Consider the following 22013-nt stretch of genomic DNA (forward strand, 5'->3'; position numbering starts at 1 on the left):
GTGAAAGAGAAACTGAATTTACTTTTTTTGATTTTTCACTTTGGCACCCAAACCAAAAAACAAACAAAAAAATTGCTCAGCTGTACTTATGCTTTTAGAACCAGAGGTCCTGGGATCAGTTTCCCCTTCTGTCAACCCAACTAGATGCACTGTGTTACAAGCCCCTGGGCCACAACTTGTAATGCAATGTTGCTGGGTGGATTATAGGCAGCTGGGATTGAATCTGGGACCTCTAGGTTTAAAAGCATGGGTGTCTACTGCCTGAGCTAAAAGACCCCACACTGTTACTGCAAAAGCTGTACAGGGTCAGCCACTAGAGGGGGACAGAAAGCACACTAAGGCTGGTGGCAGAGATTGTGTTTCATCTAACCACGTTTCTTAAGAATGCATCAGCGATACCATTCTAATAAAAACACTCCCCCTAGCATCAAATAGCAAATCTTGGGGGAAAACAATGTTGTAACTGAGGCGCTTAAACTCTCCCATGGAATAAAAGTATTAATGTTACACTATAAATACCACAAATAGGGTCTGACACTCCCTGGCTAAGTAAAAGTCATGCTGTGATGTGGTTGGTCATACTTGATAGTAGCTCAGTCTATGAACTGATTTCAGTGTGACTTCCTGGAGTAAGCTTCTATTGAATGCCAGTAAGGGTATCACAATATGCTTCAAAATAAGCTAGAAAACATGAGGAATGTTTGTAGTTGACAATATATTATCATATGGATACCTAGTGACTTTCACCAGCATCTCAGTTTTATATAGAATTATTATGCAGCAGCATTGGACGGTAATATCAACAAATTAATCTCCAAATTGGAATATTCAATATGCTGATTTTAACAACACTAAACTCATTACATTAAATTAAAGACTCAACAACATTACATCTTTTATCGCACACACACATTTTTAAAAGACTATTTATTAAGGCTGCAGTCGTAAATTAGGAAAGCCAGAGTTAAGGTTGGCCCACTTATGTAGATGTATTACAATATTCTTCAATTACAGAATCACATGCTCTTTTTTCCACTGGACCCCAGCATCATTCACCTATTCAATATTTTGTTTTCTCCTAATCATCTAATGAGGGGTCCCCTACCTTATTTACTGTACACTATTTAATCCCTGTTCTGAAGAAAGAATAAATATCCTTATTGGTTTTTCTATGGAGCTCGTCACTATAGTATCTGAATACTTTGAAAATATGTATGTATCTATATATTTATGTATTTTCAAAACTCTTGTGAGATCAGATGACCCTGGGAACTGAGGCTCAGAGAAATGAAGGTAAAAATATCCATTAATTGTGGATGCTCAATTGGAGACACCAAGGTCGTGATTTTTCAGGGTACTGATCATCATATAGCACTATATGTTGCAAGCAAAGCTCCTATTAAGTTCAGACGCAGCTGTGAAGGTGGCAAATCAGATTTGCCTGCACATCAGACCCCAAATGAGAAACCTGAAGTGATCAGCTGCAAAAGTGTTGGCTTAAGTGACTAGTCTATCACCATATAGGAATGGCCCTACCAAATTCATTGTCCATTTTGAGTCATAAGTTTTTAAAAATTGTAAATTTCATGATTTCAGCTATTTAAATCTGAAATTTCACAGTGCTGTAATTATAGTTATCCTGACACAAAAAGGAGTTAGGGGGTCACAAGGTTATTTAGAGGGAGTTGAGGTACTGCTACCCTTACTTCTGTACCGCAGGTGCTGGCGTCACTGCCTTCAGAACTCGGACATAGGTTAGGGGTTTTTATAGAAGTGGATGGGTAGGGTTCTGTGGCCTGCTTTGTGCAGGAGGTCAGACTAGATGATCATGCTGGTCCCTTCTGACCTATGAGCCTATGAGTCTATGAGAACCGGGAAGCTGGAGAGCGGTGGCTGCTGGCCAGGAGCCCAGCTCTGAAGGCAGAGCTACTGCCAGCAGTGCAGACGTAAGGATGGCATGATATGGTATTTCCACCCTTACTTCTGCATTGCTGCCTGCAGAGTTGGTCCCTCAGTCAGCAACCACCACTCTCTGGCTGCCCAGCTCTGAAGGCAGCAATGCAGAAGTAAGGGTGCATGGTATGATACTGCCAGTCTTACTTCTGTGCTGCTGCTGATGGAGCGCTGCTTTCAGAGCTGGACATCCAGCCAACAGGCACCGCTCTCCGGCCTCCCAACTGTGAAGGCAGCACAAAAGGAAGGGTGGCAATACCGCAACCTCCTAAAATAACCTCATGACCTTCCTGCAACTCCCTTTTGGGTCAGGACCCTCGATTTGAGAAACGCTGGTTTCCCTCATGAAATCTGCATAGTATAGAGTAAAAGCACACAAAAAAACAGATTTCATGGTCCGTGATGCATTTTTCATCGCCGTGAATTTGGTAGGGCCCTACATATAGGAATTCTGTGAAAGACATTGAGTTAGAATTCAGTTCTTCAGAGTGCCATTCAACTGCCTTAATCATGAAACCAAAAAGAAAAACTAATATGTGATCATGCAATTAATGATTCTATCATATTGAGTATGCACACAGAAGTAACATTAAAGTTGCACAGGCAACCTTAATTTTGGCATTTCCTAACTTTTGAGTGCTTGAGTTGGCAACCTGACAAATGTTCTTTTAACATAGTTTTTATGCGTGTAATTTACTAGGTTTTTAGAAAAGAAAACACAAAACCCAGAAATTCCATCACATGGCATTATATTGACACCTGCTGGTGATAGGTGAGATTGATGTTTCATCCATTCACTTCACAACAATTGTTTAAGAAGGTGGTGGGTAGGCCAATAACATTTGAGATCTACTGTTCTGTGTTGAAAGCCCTGTTTCCATCAGGGAAGGCATGCCTGGGGCTTAGGGACTAGAAACCTGAGCACTACGGAGTTATGTTTCTGTTAAAGTTTTGTGACCTCCAGAGAGGCTTTTCATCTCTGATTAGTGGAGCTGGTTGAAAAATTTCAAATAGAAATTTCTTTTAATGACAAAAGGCATACATTTTATGTGAAAATTTTAATGAAAAACTTCATTTTTCAGCCAGCTGTACTGAGGAGCCATGGCTGGCCCTGAGGAGCAGATGTGGAACTTTGCAGTCTCTGAGTCTCCAGGAATGCAGGCACCATGTTAGTGGAGATAGGGAGTACAGACTGTGTCACCATCTCTACCCTCCTCGCTGTACTGTTTCCCTTTTTCTCCCACCTCAAACATCCCCGCTCCCTCAATATTCCCACGCACAATCAGGGGAGTTGGTGGAATGAGGCGGAAGTGCATCCTTGCCTCTTTTTTGATAATTTCCTGATACCTACAAACTGTTATCACATTAGAAACCCAGGCAGTCCAGAAAGCAAAACTACTTTTAAAAGAGAGCAAGATTGGTGAAGGGTAATAACTCCTATCACAAACCATTTAACAGCAACACATAACAGCAAGTTAAGGGACACTTCTTAACTATACCAGAAAGCCCACACAGTATATTTCCATTGACAATGACTATACTCCTGCCCAGCAGGTAAAAGAGTCTCCCCTACAAAATAATACAAAAAGGAAAACCTAAATTAGGACTTTACACTTCCCTACAAACACACCAGGCACCACACACTTGTCCTGTATACATATGGCAATGCAGAATATGTGTCACTGTTTCTCAGACAAGTAGCAAAGGCAGTAATACGATAAGTAATATTGGTTGAGATCCTGAGCTGTGTGCTGAAACACTGATGGATTCTTGCTAGGAACCCAACATATCTGAGCTGGGTGATTCATTCTAGTGCAAGGGGAATCCACTGAAGACACAGGGCCAGGATAGAAACTTCTCCACCAAATCTCATCACTGTTGCCTACATAGGGAAATGTGGCCTGAACAAAGAGGGAATGGTCAGAACATTTCTACACTGCACTGATGCTTGACTACCATATTGCCCCTTTGGAGCAGTTAGCATCTGAAATAAGTTATAGCACTCGTTACACCTGGGGACCACTCTACAACTAGCAGGCCCAGGTTTGGAGCAGTAGATAAACCCATAACCTGTGCTGTGGATGCTCCTTGGCCGTAGCTGAGGATGAAACCCATTATTAAAATGACTCTTCTTGACACTTACAGCAATACATTGTAGTAAAATATAGAAATATGGTGAAGCAAATATAGAAATATAAAAAAGCAAAAAAAAAAAAGGTTACAAGGTGCTGCACATTTGTATTACGCTCCTGAAGATTTGTAAATGATTGGATGCAAGTTTGGTGTCACATCATGTACCCATCTTAGACACACAAGTATTGTCCCTGAAGTGAATGGGACTACTCAAGAAAGTATGATAAAGAGGATTTGGACACTAATGTGCCAGACTGGAAAATTAGAAAAGCTAAAATTTTCTTTAAACTGTGGATTGAAAAATATAACTGAAGGAAAAATTACTCAAATTATTTTTAAAAAGCATCACTTTAAATAAAATTAATCTAGTACTGCTCATTCCCAATTGAGTAGTTTCAGTTCAGCATTGTTAAGATAAGTTGTGTTTCTCTTCCCTATTTATTAGAAATTGTTAGCAGAATTTGGAGTTAAATTCATTTCTCACTAACTAAAGAGTGCTATATGTATTGCTAGTTTCCTGCTGGATGTACATGTAAAATTGCTTCTTGAACTAGCCTTGGCATTTGAATATTAAGACTGAAAGTTCACATCTGTATATTTAACAGTCCTATTATCTTCCAAATTAAATATAACTATAAAGATGTCTCTTTACTGGTATTAAGGACCAGTTTTCTCATGCACATTTATGTGAAGCACATTGAAAACTGCAGAGTTCTATTCAGCACAAATTATCAGAACTTGACACCGAGAATCACCATCAGCACTAATCACAGCTGAGAAATTAAATCTGGGTTCTTCCCCCCAAAAAGACCATATATGACTTCTGCAAATATCTTTGCAAAAGTAGAAAATTCCTGCTAAAAATATTGTATACTTTTTGACTTTTCAGAAGCAAAATTCTTTTGAAATGTACTTAAAGGGTAAAATTTTCAGTTGGAAGTGCCATTCATTGAAATATGACCTGGCAGCCCCTCCAGCAGGACAGATGGGTGGTCTTACCAAAGCTAAGTGGTGTTGCGACATTGTGTGTCAGGTGGCAATGCACCAAGTAGGAAGCTGGCCCTAGCCCCATGGAACAGAAGCCACCACTTGGCGCTATAAGGAAGGCTGGTTGTGAACTCGCCAGGGTCTCCAGGATCCAAGCCCTTCCAGGGATGAAACAGAATAACACAAAATCACTGAAAAATCAAATGAAAAAATATTTTTAAAATGAAAAGAATTTCAGGGGCCCTGCTAGTAGTGATAGACTCAAGAAGATCAACCTTTTTAGCTTAAGAAAGAGAAATTTGAGGAATGATTTGGTTACAGTGTCTACATGGAGAAGAAATATTTGATAATGCTCTCTAGCGGAGAACGGTATAGCATGATCCAATGGCTAGTTGAAGCTAGACAAATTCAGACTGGAAACAAGGCATACATTTTTAACAGAGCAATTAACCATTGGAAAAAGGTTATCAAGGGTCTTGGTGGATTATCAATCACTGGCAATTTTTAACTCAATATTGGATCTTTTTCTAAAAGCTATACCATAAGAAGTATATGGCTGTGTTATACAGGAGGTCATGCTAGATGATCACAATAGTCCCAGCTGGCAGTGCAATTTATGAACCTTAATAAAAGGTAAACAGATAAAATGATGTTGTTAACTTTTCAATACCGCACAAAAAGTAGCTCTTGGTTAACTGATCATATTAATAGATTTGCCACTACTAGTGTCTATAAGTTAAGGGATATACTTGGAATGTATAGGGTAGGTTATCTGACACTCGTGACGTTTCATATGAGCTATCAGATGAAGCTGAGTATCAAATCTAGGCCAGAATTAGAGGGAAGCTTTTTTCCTAGCAATTTATTTCTTTGAACTATGAGATTAAGAATACAATTTTTATGAAATATTGAAGTCTTCCGGAGGCGTTTTTGGATAATGCAGAGTTAAAAATGATCATGTTGTTTGCATTTTTAAAAATTCTGTATACATTGCAGAGTGACAGGTATGCTTATATGCTGCAGAAATGTGCTTCTGAGTGACAGGAGCCTTGAAATGTTATTTATGTGTTTAGCTCCAAATATCAAGGACATGATTTAGTAGGAAGCCATCATGTTAACACCATTAATAGCATCTTCACCATCATGTATAATCCCATACTGAATAGGACTATTTACCTCTTAAACAGCCTGTATAGTGTTTTCACATTCTACATATTACTTTTGCACATGATATCAAAAGTTAAAAGCTTTCCGATTAAAACCATTATTCCCAAGACAAGAAACACCTTAACTGATGAGACATTATATATATATCTTTGGCTATCATATATGTATAAATGTATATATATGATAGCCAAAGATTCTGCTTGCATTTGCTATTATTAAAATAAATGTCAACACAGAGAAAAGTATGTTCGCGCTGTCAGAGGGTGTATGGTTAGACTACATCTGAACATTGTTTTGCAGGGAGAAGTGTTCGATGATTTGATCACCTGTCAGAAGTGTCTCTGTGAAATGTCTTCCAAAGCCTTCAGTTCTCTTTCTGTTACCATCTGTGAAGCAAAGAACAAAGCCCCCCTTGCTGGTAAAGTATGCTGGAATGGAAAGATTTCGCAAGCATCCATTTGGGGCTTTTGTTGTCCATGTGGAATTTATCTCCTCTTCTTCCTCTCCCCGCATCTACCACCACCACTTTTTTATTGTTGTTGTCAAGTGAATATTTCAATTTAAAAATCTTTCAGAAGTTGCCATATTGATTCTCTCTTTTCTTTCCATCATCATGGCTCTGAGAACAATTTGAACAGATATGTTCTTAAAATAGCAAATGGTGCAGTGTGTCACAATAGTATGTTTTAAGCTAAATCACAATGTGCTGCATATTGTAGATATCTTTAAAATAGAGCAGCAAAGAATCCTGTGGCACCTTATAGACTAACAGACGTTTTGGAGCATGAGCTTTCATGGGTGAATACCCACTTCATCAGATGCATGTCAAGCTCATGCTCCAAAACGTCTGTTAGTTTATAAGGTGCCACAGGATTCTTTGCTGTTTTTACAGATCCAGACTTAACACAGCAACCCCTCTTATACTTTAAAATAGAGATTAGCCATAATAAAGGAGGTTACCTAGCCATTCCCTTAGGAAATTGGGTTTTGTGTCTTGCAAAACTATTCATGAAATTTGATCGTCAAAATTTACCAGTCTCAGGAGATCCACAGTAAACTGTTGTTATCCCTATAGGTTCCCTATGTCACAGCTTCCCCAAGCTACGTGCCTTAAAGAACAAGGCATTCCTGGTGTCCCTGACTGCAGCTGGCACTGAAACACTTCATGGGGAGGGATCATACACACTGTGGTGATATCCTAGTCCACTGAAGTCAATGGCAAAACTCCCCATTCACCCCAATGGAGCCAGGATTTCACCTCATGTTGAGAAAATGGATTTAAGCTAATGATGACAGGTTTCAAAGAGGACAATGATTGTACACAATACATTATATTTTTTGTCACCCATTTTGGGCCTGAGCAATTGTAACACCAACGGACCCCCATCGTCGTCAGGCAGGATGAAATCTGGGACCTCTGGACCTAAATGCATGAGTCTCTACTGCATAAGCTAAAAGCCACCTCACCCTTAACCTCTAAGTGGTCTCAGTGACACTAGATAGTACAGAGCACCACACTCAGGAGGTATGTGGGTTACACAACTAGTCAGAACTGCAGCGTTTCCACGTAGGAGGAGAAATTAGTGATGGAGTCAGATACATTTGATACAATCTTGTTTATTTAAAGTGTGCCAGAGTGTTTCTCTGTACTTCTCTCCTACTCTCTCTCTCTCAAACAATACCCAGTAAAGCCTTCCATTCAGATTGGTCAAATTCCTGAGTGGCCTTGGATGTGGTTTGGAAACTGCTATTATTTCATAAAGGCACATAACTGTTTATACCAGTGGTTGGCAACCTCTGGCACGCAGCTTGCCAGGGTAAGCACCCTGGCGGGCCGGATCAGTTTGTTTAACTGCTGCGTCAGCAGAATCGGCCAATTGCGGCTCCTACTGGCCGCAGTTCGCTGTGCCAGGCCAATGGGGGCAGTGGGAAGCCACAGCCTACACATCCCGTGCTGCTTCCTGCAGCCCTCATTGGCCTGGGATGGCAAACCGCAGCCAGTGGGAGCCGCAATCGGCCGAACCTGCCGATGCAGCAGGTAAACAAACTGGCCCGGCCTGCCAGGGTGCTTACCCTGGCCAGCCACATGCCAGAGGTTGCTGACATCTGGTTTATACCATATTAAAGGAAGAGTGGTGGTTACAGACACCTGTTACAGTGAGGTTTAGCTTAGCCTCTAACGTTTGCATCTGTAAGTCCCATACCTGTGGAACATCATTGAGGAAGCTTCCATTGACTCTGGAGAGGGGGAGGAAACTGCTCTGGGGAAAATACTCATCCATTTCATGCCCTCTACCCCATATTCACCAGATTTTATTCCTCTGGGCTCATGAAAGTGAAGAGGATGATCTGATCCTACATCTCTATTTCCCAAGATTGGCCCCAAACATTGTAGACACAGTAATCCCAATTTCCAAGCTTTGGTGCCAACTGTCCTAAATCAGTATGCAGGAACCAGGCTTAGGCACCTAATAACTGATTTGGTAACCAAACTGCAGACTTAGTCACTTAAATAGAAATGTAGATGTCTAACTTTAATCATGAAAGGTTAAAAATCAGACCCACTATTGTTGTTTGTCTTTTAAGAATATTGCTATACAATACCGTGAGTTTTTAACAAGGGATGTAACAACAGAAAAGAACATACTACATGATTCCAATGTCTGAATACAGACACCTTCGGGATTTTTAAATGTAAAATCAACATTCAAATAGGATTCTCTTTATTTAAATAGACTTATTAGAAATTTAAAGCAGATGAAGATGGTTTCAATGAAATGAATAAATAATTAAGGCAAATCTGTACACTTGTCAGAAATTCCATATTAAGAACTAGGAGACGGGAGACAGCCTTCTGACAGATCTGTCCCATTTTTATAGCTAAAGGTAAAGATTTTTTTTATCCTTGATGTTCTTTTCAAGTTTACTTGATCAAACCACAAACTAAAAAATGCTGCCAGATAACTTACAGTGGTAATAATCATAACCTTTAATCACAGATAAAAAGAATGATATACAATACTGTTTATTAAAAAAATGTGGGCTTGGTTTGAGAGGCAAATTTTTATTCTTCCAAAAGTTTTAACCATTGATCTGATTGTGATATACAATAACAGATTGCATTTTACAAACTGGTCACTAGCAATGCATTGTCTGCAGACCTAGACAATAATCCTTGAGTGTTGTAGGACTGGAGCCGTTAATAACTGAGCTTGTTAGTTAAAAGCTGACAAAGCCTCAAGTATTTAAGAGGATTACTGCTATAAACCATATTATTATTTTTTACATTCAAGGCCATATTTATGAAGGGCTTTTGCTATAGGAACCAGCCAGATCAAAACCAGATTCCATTTTGATAAATGACTAAGGCCTTGACCTTTCCAACATATAACGTGGGATTCAATAGCACCCAAGGGAATTGAATATCAAATGGAGTTGGGAACCTAACTCTGTTAAAGTACTTTTGAAAATCTCACCCATAGGTATGTGCTTAGCTTTACTCCTGTAGTAGTCTCATTGAATTCAGTAAGCTTATGTTATGCATGTGCCTAAGTGTAGGTGCCTTGAAAATCACTGGGATCCTCCAGCCCTGGTTTAGGTGCCTAGGTTCTTTATATAATACACAGGGAGAGATTCACACCTCAGAATGGGATCCACAAAATCTAGCATCCTGCATACTAGGTGGAGAGCTGCCTAAGCAAGCCAATGGTAGATGTGGAGGACAAAGATGGGGGCTAAACCCCGCCCCTCTACTGGAGATACAAACTTAAGTCTGGGTTGCAGGCAGGCACCTATCTCTTCTTGTGATCCTTCTCCTGCAGTTAGCTGTAAGTCTTACATGCCTGTCTGACTCCATCCAAGATGGTTGGGGGTTTGGGAGCAGTGGAGGTGAGAAGGAGAGAGACAATCTCCCTTATAACCATTAGCCCACTGATTAGGGTATTCATGTTGAATATGGGAGACCCCAGTTCAGTTGCCTCCATTGCCTGATGAGGAAAGGGGAGTTGAACAGAGGTTCTTCTTCAAGTGATTGCACATGTCCATCCAACTTCAGAAGTCTGTTCACCCAGTACACCAGGATCAGAGCTTTTTCCCTAAGTGGTACCCCTCTCAGTGGCACATGCACCCTCAGCAGTCTCATGCTGCTGTTAAAAGAGCAGACGCACCATGGATCTCCCTCTATTCCTTCTTACCAACTGTGATCGGTAGTCACAGAGCCACAAGTCACAGTTGCTACTGCAAGTTTTCTCCTGCAGCGGGATTATCTCCCTTCTGCCAATAGTCAGTTTGTCACATTTAATCATATAAGTTAAAGTAGGTTTATTTTGTTTTTGTTATTTTGATTTTCTGCCTTTGGACATCAGATCCATATATAAAGGATAGTATTGCTTAGTACTGAGATCTGCCTCAGTCTCTGGGTTTAAGCCTTGTGCCAGCTGCAAAAAATCTATGCCAGTGAGCGACTCTTATTCTAGGTGCTTAAAATGCCTCAGTTTGGGTCATGTTGAAGACAACTGACAGATCTTTAGGGACTTCAAAGTCTGAATAAAGAAGAAAGGTGAGACTGTGTCATATCCTCGGCAGCTGCCCTGAGTATACTTTCTGAACCTTCCTGTTGGGGCAAACACCACATACTTCTACCTCAATTAGGAGTGCCCCTCCAGACATTGCATTTGTGATACAGCATGGCCAGAGGGCAGCATAAGAGTGTTAGCAGGGGGCCTTATTCCCTGCCAAGGGAGGAAGGTTTGCTTTAGATTAACTAGAACAGCTGTGGCCAATTAGAGCACCTGACTCCATTAGGGCACTGCTTTGTTAGAGCATGACTCCAATTAGGCACTGTTCATTAGAGCACGATCCAGCTTAGGACTGATGGTCATGGATAAAACCCTGCTTCAGTCAGACAGGGGTGGTAGTATGAAAAGTTGGATTGGGCAGAGTAGATTGCAGAAGAGAAGAGTTTGTCCAGAGAGAAATAGAAGGTTGGGAGGAGTGCTGGGTGGATGGGAAGCCCACAGAAACCTAGGTAAAGGGCACCAGGCTTGTATAGAAGAGGCGAGAAGCCTTCACAAGTGACGGGTATGAGAGGAAGACGGCAGAAACCTTAGTCAATTGTTCCACACCCAGGCCCCTGGGTTGGGACTGGAGGTAGGCAGGCAGTCCCTCCTCCAAGGACACTAGGGGAGTGATTAAGAACTGGTTCAGAGGCAAGCAATATCGCCCTGAACCTACCCCAGAGAAGAGAAAGCGCGAGACCCAGAGAACAGTACCGGCAATTTGCCACAATTAGATTAGGGATTGGCAACCTTTGGCATGTGTCTCACCAAGGTAAGCACCCGGTTTGTTTACCTGCTGCATCCGCAGGTTTGGCCTATCGCGGCTCCCACTGGCCACAGTTCACCAATGGGGGCTGCGGGAAGCAGCATGGGCTGAGTGATGTGCTGGCTGTGGCTTCCTGCAACTCCCATTGGCCTGCAGCGGCGAACCACAGCCAGTGGGAGCCGCGATCAGCCAAACCTATGGACATGGTAGATAAACAAACCAGCCCAGCCTGCCAGGGTGCTTACCCTGGAGAGCCTCGTCCCAAAGGTTGCTGATCCCTGCATTAGATAGTCATTACTGATCTCCTTCTCTGGTGCCAAGGAAGAAGCACAGAAGATTGGAATATCATTTCTCACAGACCCATGCTCCTCTAAAAGGTCAAGTCCACAGTGTCAAGTCCTTCTATGCATCAGCAGCAGCATCAGGGAAATCTCTCAGTACTGACAATGCCAGAATCCGATGCAGCATCAAGGGACCTGTTCTGCCTCTTGGTGTTCAATTCTCTGATTGTTCAGGAGACATGCTGGTTGGTGCAATTGATCCTGAGGCTCTGGCTAAGGACTTACCTCTGAGTCAAGTTCAGCCCTCAGTACTGTAGTTGGCTAGCTTTTCAGAGCACCCAGAGCTTCCTCGCCTGGTGCAGTCCAGAGGTAAATCCAGCATGCTGTCCCAGGCACTGAATCTCCAAAGAGATGCCTACTGGACCTTTGCATCAACTGGTACAGTACCTCCATGGTCAGGTGACTCAGGGTTCTCTTTGGAGTCTGAGATAGGTTCCTATTTCCCACACTCCAAAGATAGATGACACTCAGCTTTGTAATGAGAATTCCACTGCTGATACCTGTCAGATTTCTTCAGATGATCCTATGATGGATATCTTTGGCACAGTCACGGCTGGGAACCTATGCTTTACCTATGGCCTTCTGGAACCCATAGGGCTTGTCTCCCACTTCCAGATTCTTCCTGGTTGCTCCTTCATATAGAATGCCTAACAGGCACCATTCTAGTTCCCATGAGAAGGCCCACTGATATTCCAAGTACTGAGGCCAATTCCAAGCAGGAACCTCAGGAACAGTCTCAGATTTCAGAACCTCAATTCACCTCAGTGCAGGAAGCTCAAATTCAGGTTTTTTTGCACTCCTCCTCATCACCTGATGAAATTGTGGTGTCTGAGGATTCGTCACCTGTTCAGGATGACTACAGGACGTACCAGGAGTTACTAAGGAGAGCAGCTATATCTCTTGATATGCAGATTGACATGGCTCAGGAGAGTTTCCAGAGGTTTGGACACACTGGGTTCATTAGGACCTTCCAAAATAGCTCTACCTGAAAACAAGACCATTCCAAAGACTACAAAACCTTTGTACCAAATGCCATCTTCTCTGTCCCTGACAGCTAATAGAACTGAGAGAAGGCACCATACACCTTCTCAAGGTTATGAACATTTGTATACTTGTCTATCACAAGGTTCCTTAGTTGTTTCAGCAGTGAATGAAAGAGCATCTCAGGGATGACCTTTTTCTACCCCAAAGGATAAAGACAGGTGCGGTCTAAAGACATCAAAATATTCTCTGTATCAAGATGACAATAATACAGGATCAATTGCTTAAAAGAAAAAATGAATAAACAACCTTATTCAAAAAGAGATACAATTTAAACATTCCAGCAAACTACACACATGTAAATACAAAAACAAAACATATAAAAGCCTATTGTTTTGCTACCTTTGTACTCACAACTTTGAAACTGAAGATTAGAAGCTTGAAAATAGAAAGAAACCTCTCATAGCCGAGAGACAAAAAAAAAAGACCCAGAGTCAAACATTCCCTCCCCTGAGCTTTGAAAAATCCGGTTTCCTGATTGGTCCTCTGGTCAGGTGTTTGGTTCCCTTTGTTAACCCTTTACACGTAAAAGAAACATTAACCCTTAGCTATCTGTTTATGACAGCAGTCCTGGCCTTTGGCCTGTCTGCAGATCTGTGAGTATTTACAAAATGCTTGATGGGGTAACTCTATTCCTGAGGACAGCATATATGCAACTATTTCCTTATCTACACACTTGGCTGGGTACAAGGTTGGTCCATGCTCCAAGTGGAAGACAGTTTATCCAGGATCCAATCCCTCTTCAATGTTCTGCCCTATTGATCAATGAGTAAAGTCAATCTTCTGTCTAGTTCAGTGAATAGAATACATAGGAGTAATCCTGGATTCAGCAGTGGCCAGAGCATTCCTACCACAAGCTAAGTTCCAGCCAATATTAAACATTTCCATAGATCTCAAAGCCCTTCAACTCAAAACTAGAAGGAATTGCCTCAGGCTACTATGCCTCTTTCAGGTACATGGTTCTGCATACCCAGTTTCATCTCAGAAAGTTTCAGGGCTGGTTGAAATCAGTGAACAACATGTCTAATCTCCCACTGGGCATGCTGATCAGTTTACTTGCAGGAGTCTTAGTTTCCTTGGACTGGGGGGTAGATCCTGTCAACATGTGCATGGGAATTCCTTTTGCCCCTCCTTTGCTCACAATGACTCTGGTTAAAAATGCTTGTTCTCTAGGTTGGGGAGCTCACCTTATGAACTCAAGAGCTTTGGTCACATCAAGATTTAGCTGTCCACATAAATCTGTCAAGGAGCAATATATCTTTGGTGGTTTTAAATCCGCAGTGCAAAACATATCAAAACCTCCTACCTCCCCAGTATTCAGAACAGTTTGGGAGATCGTCTGAACAGTTCATTCAGCAGAGATCATGAGTGGTCATTCAGACCAGAGAATCATTTTTCAGGCTCAGCAGTATGGTTCTTTGCATAGGCCTATTTGCTTCTCATCTCAACAGAAAATGGCAACTCTTTTATTCCAAGGCTGTCACAGTTAGGGCTCCCTGGTGGATGCTTTCCTACTCCCTTGGAGAGACAAGCTGCTGTCTTTCTACCTTCCTATCTCCAAGCTCCATGAGTATCATATTGCATGTTCCTCATAGCACTAATTTGGCCTCACCAGAACTGGTTGTCCAGTCTGCTGAACCTCTCTGCCAGAGCTCCTTTAACATTACCTTAAGGCCCTGACCTGATCTCTCAAGACCACAATCAGATGTTACATCGCAGCCCTTTCACTCTCCATCTCACAACCTGTATTCTCCATGGTTAATGCCTCAAGAGATGTGCAAAACATTCACCTTGGTTCTACAGCCAGTGGTCAAGTAAACTCCGAAACCCTGAACTGAACTATTTGAGAGTCACCTGAAGTGGAATGGACATGTACAATCACTCATAAATGAAAAAAAAAAAGGTACTAACCTCTTCTAGAACTGTTGTTCTTCAAGATGTATTATAGGTGTCCATTCCATGACCCGCCCTTCTTCCCTTCTATCTGTCTGTTAAGAAGAAGCTCAGAGGTGTGAGCATCCTCCCGTCACTTTATCATATGCCTTTTCTAGATCTATAAAAGTGCAGAGGCTATCCTGTTAGTACTTTAATCACTTCTTATCACTTCCTGAATTCTATATATGGTATCTGTGATTCCTTGTCCTTTCTTAAAACCAAATTGTTCTTGTTCAAGAAGGGATTCCACTCTTTGTCTAATCATAACACCCAAGAGATGTTCCAGTATCTTCATCCCATGCTACAGTACCTTTATCCATCAATAGTTTCTGCTTTCATGAGTGTGTTCTTTCTTATGTACTGAGGCCGAGATAGACCTGTACCCATCTTCTGGCTTCTGCTGACTTTTACAGAGCTATTGTCTTTGGGGTATTGTGGCCAAGAAAGCTATATTTATTTTGTACTAATTTTGTCTTTACAGCTATTCCTGATACCAGTGAGTATATTTAAATTAATGAGGAAGAATTGCTAGTCTTTTGTTCCTTGAATTTTTTTTAAAATATAGAACTGTAGTTTGGCCATAATTTAAATGATGCCATCTTTGGCTTTTTTAGTCAATTATTTCCCAGTAAGGGATTTTAATTGCTGCTCTGGTGCCATGGGATTCATGCTCAGAAGAAACTTCTTTTACTTTGTAGCTTTTCATGTTGACATTACACACTACTTACCACTATCAGTGTCAGAAGTTAAAGTACATTAACATTTTTAGCATGTTTTTTTCCTTCATCCTCAGAAGGGTCGATTCTGCTTGCTGGGGCATCAAATTACCACCTTTTTAGTCACCATCTCTCTCTCTCTCTCTTTAACAGGAATGCAATATTAGGAATAAAAGCAGCAACGTTGCTTTTACATCTTGAATCAAGTAGAGAAGATGGAAAGGAACTCTTTTCCAAGTCAGACTTTCTAGTGTCCTAGTAAAATATGGTAAAATAATATCCACCTACTTGAAAGAGTAGCAGCATCTTATTATCCTTTTTAAAATTATAGCTTTCTCGCTTTGCTTGAGGTTCTCTTCAAAGAGATGATGGGAATTATTTGAATGCCTGTGTAGCATTATTCAAATATTACAAAATCCGAAATAAGTATTGCATAAACATTCTACAACTGCTACAACATAAGTCTGTTAAAAAGCATTAGGTAATACATAATTCCAAATCATTCAGAAAAAATAACAACAGTTTTACCTCTCCATTTTTATACCAGATAGTCTCATAGAATCTCATAGAATGCTATGTTTTTGAGACCAAAACAATCAAGGGGATTAGGGTGTTATGAGGAGAGAGGATCCATAAAAGTTTTCCTGCCCTAAGTAGTCAGCAGAATGAAGAAGTTGGAGAACTTCTGGCTTATGCTTTCTGAAAAATTCTTTGCAAAACCTAATAGTTTCACTTCAGATATGTGTATGCGAACATTTTCTTTAGTTTTGGATATATGTTTTGTTTGGATATGAGTTTTGCTTTGAGAATTGGATTCCAACCCAAACTCTCAACGTGTCACTTAGCAGAAATAGTCAAATTTTATCTGGTTTCAGGTTTGAAACATAAAAAAGATTAAATTTGATTGATCTTGAGGCATAACTATAAGATAGACTCAGATTTACTTAAAAGTTTCACAAGCATGAGTGTGCTTTCATCAGCTTGACTTTCTAGTTTCTAACAAAATCCAAACTAAGTGAGTTTTGCATGGTTTTGAATTTCACTATCAATATTTTGCACAGATCTGAATGCAGTTAATACATGAATAGCATATACTGCTCCTCTGTCTAGCTATGTAATTCATATGTGCCCATCATTCTGGTGTCTAGGTCCCCAAACTTCCCTTCAGATTTAGGGGAAAAAATTCAAAGTGTCACAATGGGAACACCTTTAGGGAAATATGCATAAATAAAGGCTGTATTTTGAAAAATGGTCCTATACATGTGCCATGCCAATTTTGCAATTAAATCCACAGCAAAAAAAAAACAAAACAAAAGTTCAGAATTTGTGGTATAGTCAGTTTTGTTTCATTGTTCCATCCCTTCACATCCTTGAAATCACTGAGGCTTCAGACATCCCCACTGTCAGTTGGCACATTTTTCAGCTCACTCTTCATGACAATGTAACGGGCAAACAGCACTGAGAGACTTTTGTGCTAGTGTTAAAATAATTTGTGAAAAGCACACTCTGGGTCTAATATTTTTTCTCTGACTAAAAAAGTTTATGTAAAGCTGCTATTTGAAATCAATCTTCATTAATAGCACTGTGATAGAAAGATTCATAAAAGGTTCTTTTTCTTTCACCTGCAGAAATCAAATCTATCATGGTGTATTGATAAATATACTTAGATGCACATTGCAAATGCAACTGGATTTTTTGTCCTAAAATCTAATTTCAAAAGTTATTGATAACTCCGTTTAAAACAATATTAAATTCAATTGGAATAAAAAAGGTGGATGGGGGGAATGGATGGGTAGGCATAGTAGATTAATAATGTGACCTTTCACTTCTGAGTCTGAGGTCAAAACTGATTGTACCAACAACTTGAATAAGATAGATGGCTACAGCTCAATTTAATCTAAAATGGTAATTTTCCACTGTATTTGTAAAGGCAAAAACCATATATTTATATATTTGCCCTCTCCTCCGAAAGTGTTTTAAGAATGAAAAATATATACACATAATTGTACTACTATGAAAATATCTTTTTGCATGTCTGTTCCTGAAACTAACCCTATAACTTAAGGCTCAAGTTTATAAAATAACTTAGGCACCAAAACCCACTTAAGGTGCTTAAATGCAAAACTTAGTCATGACTGAGATCCTCAAAACACTCTCTAAGCTGAAGCCTAGTCCTGATAGTCAGAATCTATCTCTTGCAGGAGCAGCAGAAATGCCCTAAATATGGGGATGGGCACAGGCACTTGCCCCACGTGCTGCACTATCCCCCGAGGCCCTACCCCCACACCACTCCTTCTCCTGAGGCCCCACCCTTCACCACTCCTTCCTGCCGTGGCCCCCTCTATTACAGCTCCCCCGTTCTGATGTCTAAGCCCCAGTGGGAATCTCGAACTAGGTTAAACTAGGTATTGCCCCTCTCCCAACATCTGACTCTTGGGGCTCAATTTGGTGGGCATGAATGAACTCGTCTAACTCCACACGTAATGACCAAGGGTGGAGAGAGAGAAGAGGGTGACAGGGGCCTCCAGTACAACTTTTAGCCAAATGGAAGTGGTCTCCCTTACAACTGTTAGTGCAGTGGTTAGGGAACTCTCTCTAGCTATGGGAAAGCCCGGTTCAATTCCCCACTCTGCCCAATGAAGAGCAGGGATTTGAACATGGGTTTCCCATAAACATCCTAACCATTGGACTTCAAAGGGTGAATTCAACAGGGGTCTTCCACATCCTGGGAGAGCATGCTAAACAGTGCTATATAGATTATAAGGGAGGTAGCCACCACCATTCTTGCAAAAAAGGACAGCCGACTCCAAGAGAGGGTTCTCAGCCTGAATATAGGGGGTTTACTCCCTGAGAAGGCAGGGTTTAGTGCTCACCCCTCTCCTTGGCACCTGTTATTTGCTATCCCCACCTACTGTGCTGGTTTTTGAGGATCCCATTTTTCAGTGCCTATGTCTTTCCATGCATTATATCGTGAGTCTGGGTGCCTACCTCAGGTTCTGTAGATTCTACTAAGTGGCAATGTGCCTCATAAATTAGCCACTGCATTGCTCAGGCCCTTTGTGGAATTGATCCTGTGTTGTGAGAAATTAATATGAAGTGATTAGAGCCAGTTTACCTTGAGGTTGAAAATTCAGAATATAATTAAACAGTATTTTAAAACAATCTACTAAAGAATCCAAAAGATATAGTTTTGGTATTTAGATTAGCAATGCCAACCTTCCTGCTAGTGCAACTACAGGGATCCTGGACTCTTAACCATCTGGTCTTTGCATGTGTATTCCAAGAATTGCTTGAGTGACAGCTAACAGATTTAGGAAACATATTCAGCAAATAGTGACCCTGTAGGTGACAATGTTCACATTTCCCCTTACAAAAGTCCTTCCCCCCATCCTTTTCCAGCTGCTTGTTCTGTCAAAGTCAATGTAGGCAGAAAAATCTTCAGTAAAAGCCAATTTCTCTTACTTTGCTTCATATGAAATACAATTTTCCTGTGGAGAAAGTTTTCACTATTCACCAAACTACTCAAAAGAAATTTGTTAAGATTGTGCCCTGTGGTATCCACCTGTTTCTGAAGAAGATGGTTTGTTACTCTTCTGTCTGGCACTATAAGTTTCGGACAGACCATTGGGTTCTTATTACTTGAGCTACCTTCCATGAAAAAGAAAATTGAGTAGAAGGAAATATTTCTGATGGTAGGTTTCACATGATTAGTATGGCTAAAGAAATCTAGTTGTTCCATATCAATGTGTCTAGTACGTATCTTGCTTTTTGAGATAATCTTGTAGTGAATCCATTGATGCCTATGCACAGAAATTACATCACAGCTGTAATGCACGCTTCTAAAGGCACAGGCTTCAACCGATCATACAAATTTAAAGGAGAACCTCCAGTAGCTTTCATAGTTTTAAGAATTATTTCCTCCTTGTAAGCCAGCCCCAAGAGGCTATCCGGTCACACTTTATTATAGTTCCATTTATTAATGGTTTAGAAAAGGTTAATAAATAGATAGACGTTACAAGCATGTTACAAACACGAGACTGCAAGCACATTGATAGAAGGTGACAAAGAATTATAACAATTTATTATAAGTAACTTGTTTATCTGTTGGACATAATCTACAATTGATTAGCCATTTATTAAAACTTTCATCAATAATTCATTATACCTTTATAAATGGAACCTTATATAATATCAACTGTGACTGGCCTATTTGAAAATTCATTCTGCTTCACTTTATACTTAGGAGAATCGTAATAATAATAATAATATAGGAAACACTTAACACTTGAATACAATCACATACAGCACTCTGTATATCAATACAGTATAATACTCTATACATCAATTTACAAGAAAGATGAATATTGTATCCAACTGAAACTGTAGGGATATTTTTGTAGAAAGTAGAATTTTGTAGGGTCACTGAGGCTACTGTTCCTACTCTATCAAAAAACCAACCAAACAAAAAAAGGTGTCTCCTTAGATCTTTAATGACTGCAAGCACTCAGGACCTCAAATTAATGTCTTATTTTATAGAAAGTATATTTAGTAGAAGTTTGTCAATGAAGTGTTTTGATTGATTTCAATGAGGTTTTTTTTTAATCAAATGCACTATGCTGAGACAATACGCAGAGGAAAAAGCACTGTCTGATTCACTAAAATCACCAAAATATCTTGAGGAATTTTCCAATCCAACTATTGACCAATCTCATCCCTGGACAACTTGTAAGATTTGATATGATCCCTGGCCATGATGGTCTGGCTGCAGGCATGGCTGCAGTCCAATACACCAGAATATTTACTGAACAAAGTAAATAATTTGAAACCCTGAAAAACATTTCTGAGGACACAAAAAGGGGATTGAGATAAAAAGCCCTTAGGCTGGTCTTTGACAGCACAATCATTACTGGAACAGCTCATTTCTCCTTGTAGCTTCTCTTTAATAGACACTTGACATGGAAAAGGTTCATTCTTTCACCAGTTATGGAATACAGTGGTAAATTTCCAAATGTTCTCCTTCAGTATCGTGTGCTAGTAGAAATTCAATATTATATAAACTTGTTCCTGTTCTTTCAACTGTTAGTGCTAAATCATATGCTGTCTCCAATTACCTGCTGAATTGTGTCACTGGCAGTAGGAATTTCTAAAACTTTGTGTCTAGAATTTGTGCCTCAAGAAAATCTTGGCCTACTTAACAGAGTGGGATTACAGCAGCCCCTGTGATTATTTCCTATGATTAGGCATTAAAGAGAGAGAAAATGATAGAGAGGATATGACGTAAGAGAATCAGAAATAACAGGAAAAGGAATTGGACAGGTAAAGAAGGTTAAGATGATGATGCATGATGTGAGAAAAAAGAATTGGGAAAAGATGAAGAAAAAAAGGAGAAATGAAGAAAATGCAGTCAGTGGGAAGGGCATGGAGTTATTGTTTTATTTGTCTGTGAAGTCCTATATAATCTCTGGCACTGTCTAAATAATATTAAAAAGAAGACACATGTCCCACCCTGAAACAAGATAACTGGAATCAGCACCATCTCACACTCAAATAATTTGATATCACACAAGATCAGTTAATTTGAATTGCTTTTTTCTTTACTGTTGACCAGCCAACTTGTCCTATCAGACTTCAATATTCCTTGCTACTAAAACTTTGTTTTTCCTCTGTACAGGTTTGGACTATTAAGCATTTTATGTAATTAGTTAATGTTGTCAAGCCAACACAAAGCAATGAAATAACTGGCTGGCTGCCCAATAGTAGAAACAGAATGGTAAAATCCTGCATGCAGAGATGGGAGCAGAAGTTAAACCAAAAGACAAATCCGCTACTGTTGGCTCAAACTCAATTTGGCAAACCTGGAAGTTATAGAGAGAAAATGAAAAGCAGGGATGGATAGGAAAAAAACAAAAGCGTAGCTGTCATAAACAGATGGTTAAGGGTTAATGTCTCTTTTACCTGTAAAGGGTTAAAAAGCTCAGTAAACCTGGCTGACACCTCACCAGAGGACCAATGGGGAGATAAGATACTTTCAAATCTCGGTGGAGGAAAGCCTTTGTTTGTGTTGGTTGTTTTTGTTCATTGTTCGCTCTTAGGGCTAAGAGGGACCAGATGTATACCCAGGTTTTCTCCAATCTTTCTGAATCAGTCTCCCATGTTTAAAAATAGTAAGTAATAGCCAGGAAAGTCGGATTAGTCTTATGTTTGTTTTCTTTCAACTTGTGAATGTTTTTCCTTTTGCTGGAAGGATTTTTACCTCTGTTTGCTGTAACTTTGAATCTCAGGCTAGGGGGGGACGATCCTCTAGCCTATATGAATCCGAATACCCTGTAAACATTTTCCATCCTGATCTTACAGAGATAATTTTTCCTTTTTCTTTCTTTAATTAAAAGCTTTGTTTTTTAAGAACCTGATTGATTTT

The sequence above is a fragment of the Chelonoidis abingdonii genome, chromosome 1 (genome assembly GCF_003597395.2).
Source record: "Chelonoidis abingdonii isolate Lonesome George chromosome 1, CheloAbing_2.0, whole genome shotgun sequence".
In the NCBI taxonomy this organism is placed as follows: domain Eukaryota; kingdom Metazoa; phylum Chordata; order Testudines; family Testudinidae; genus Chelonoidis; species Chelonoidis abingdonii.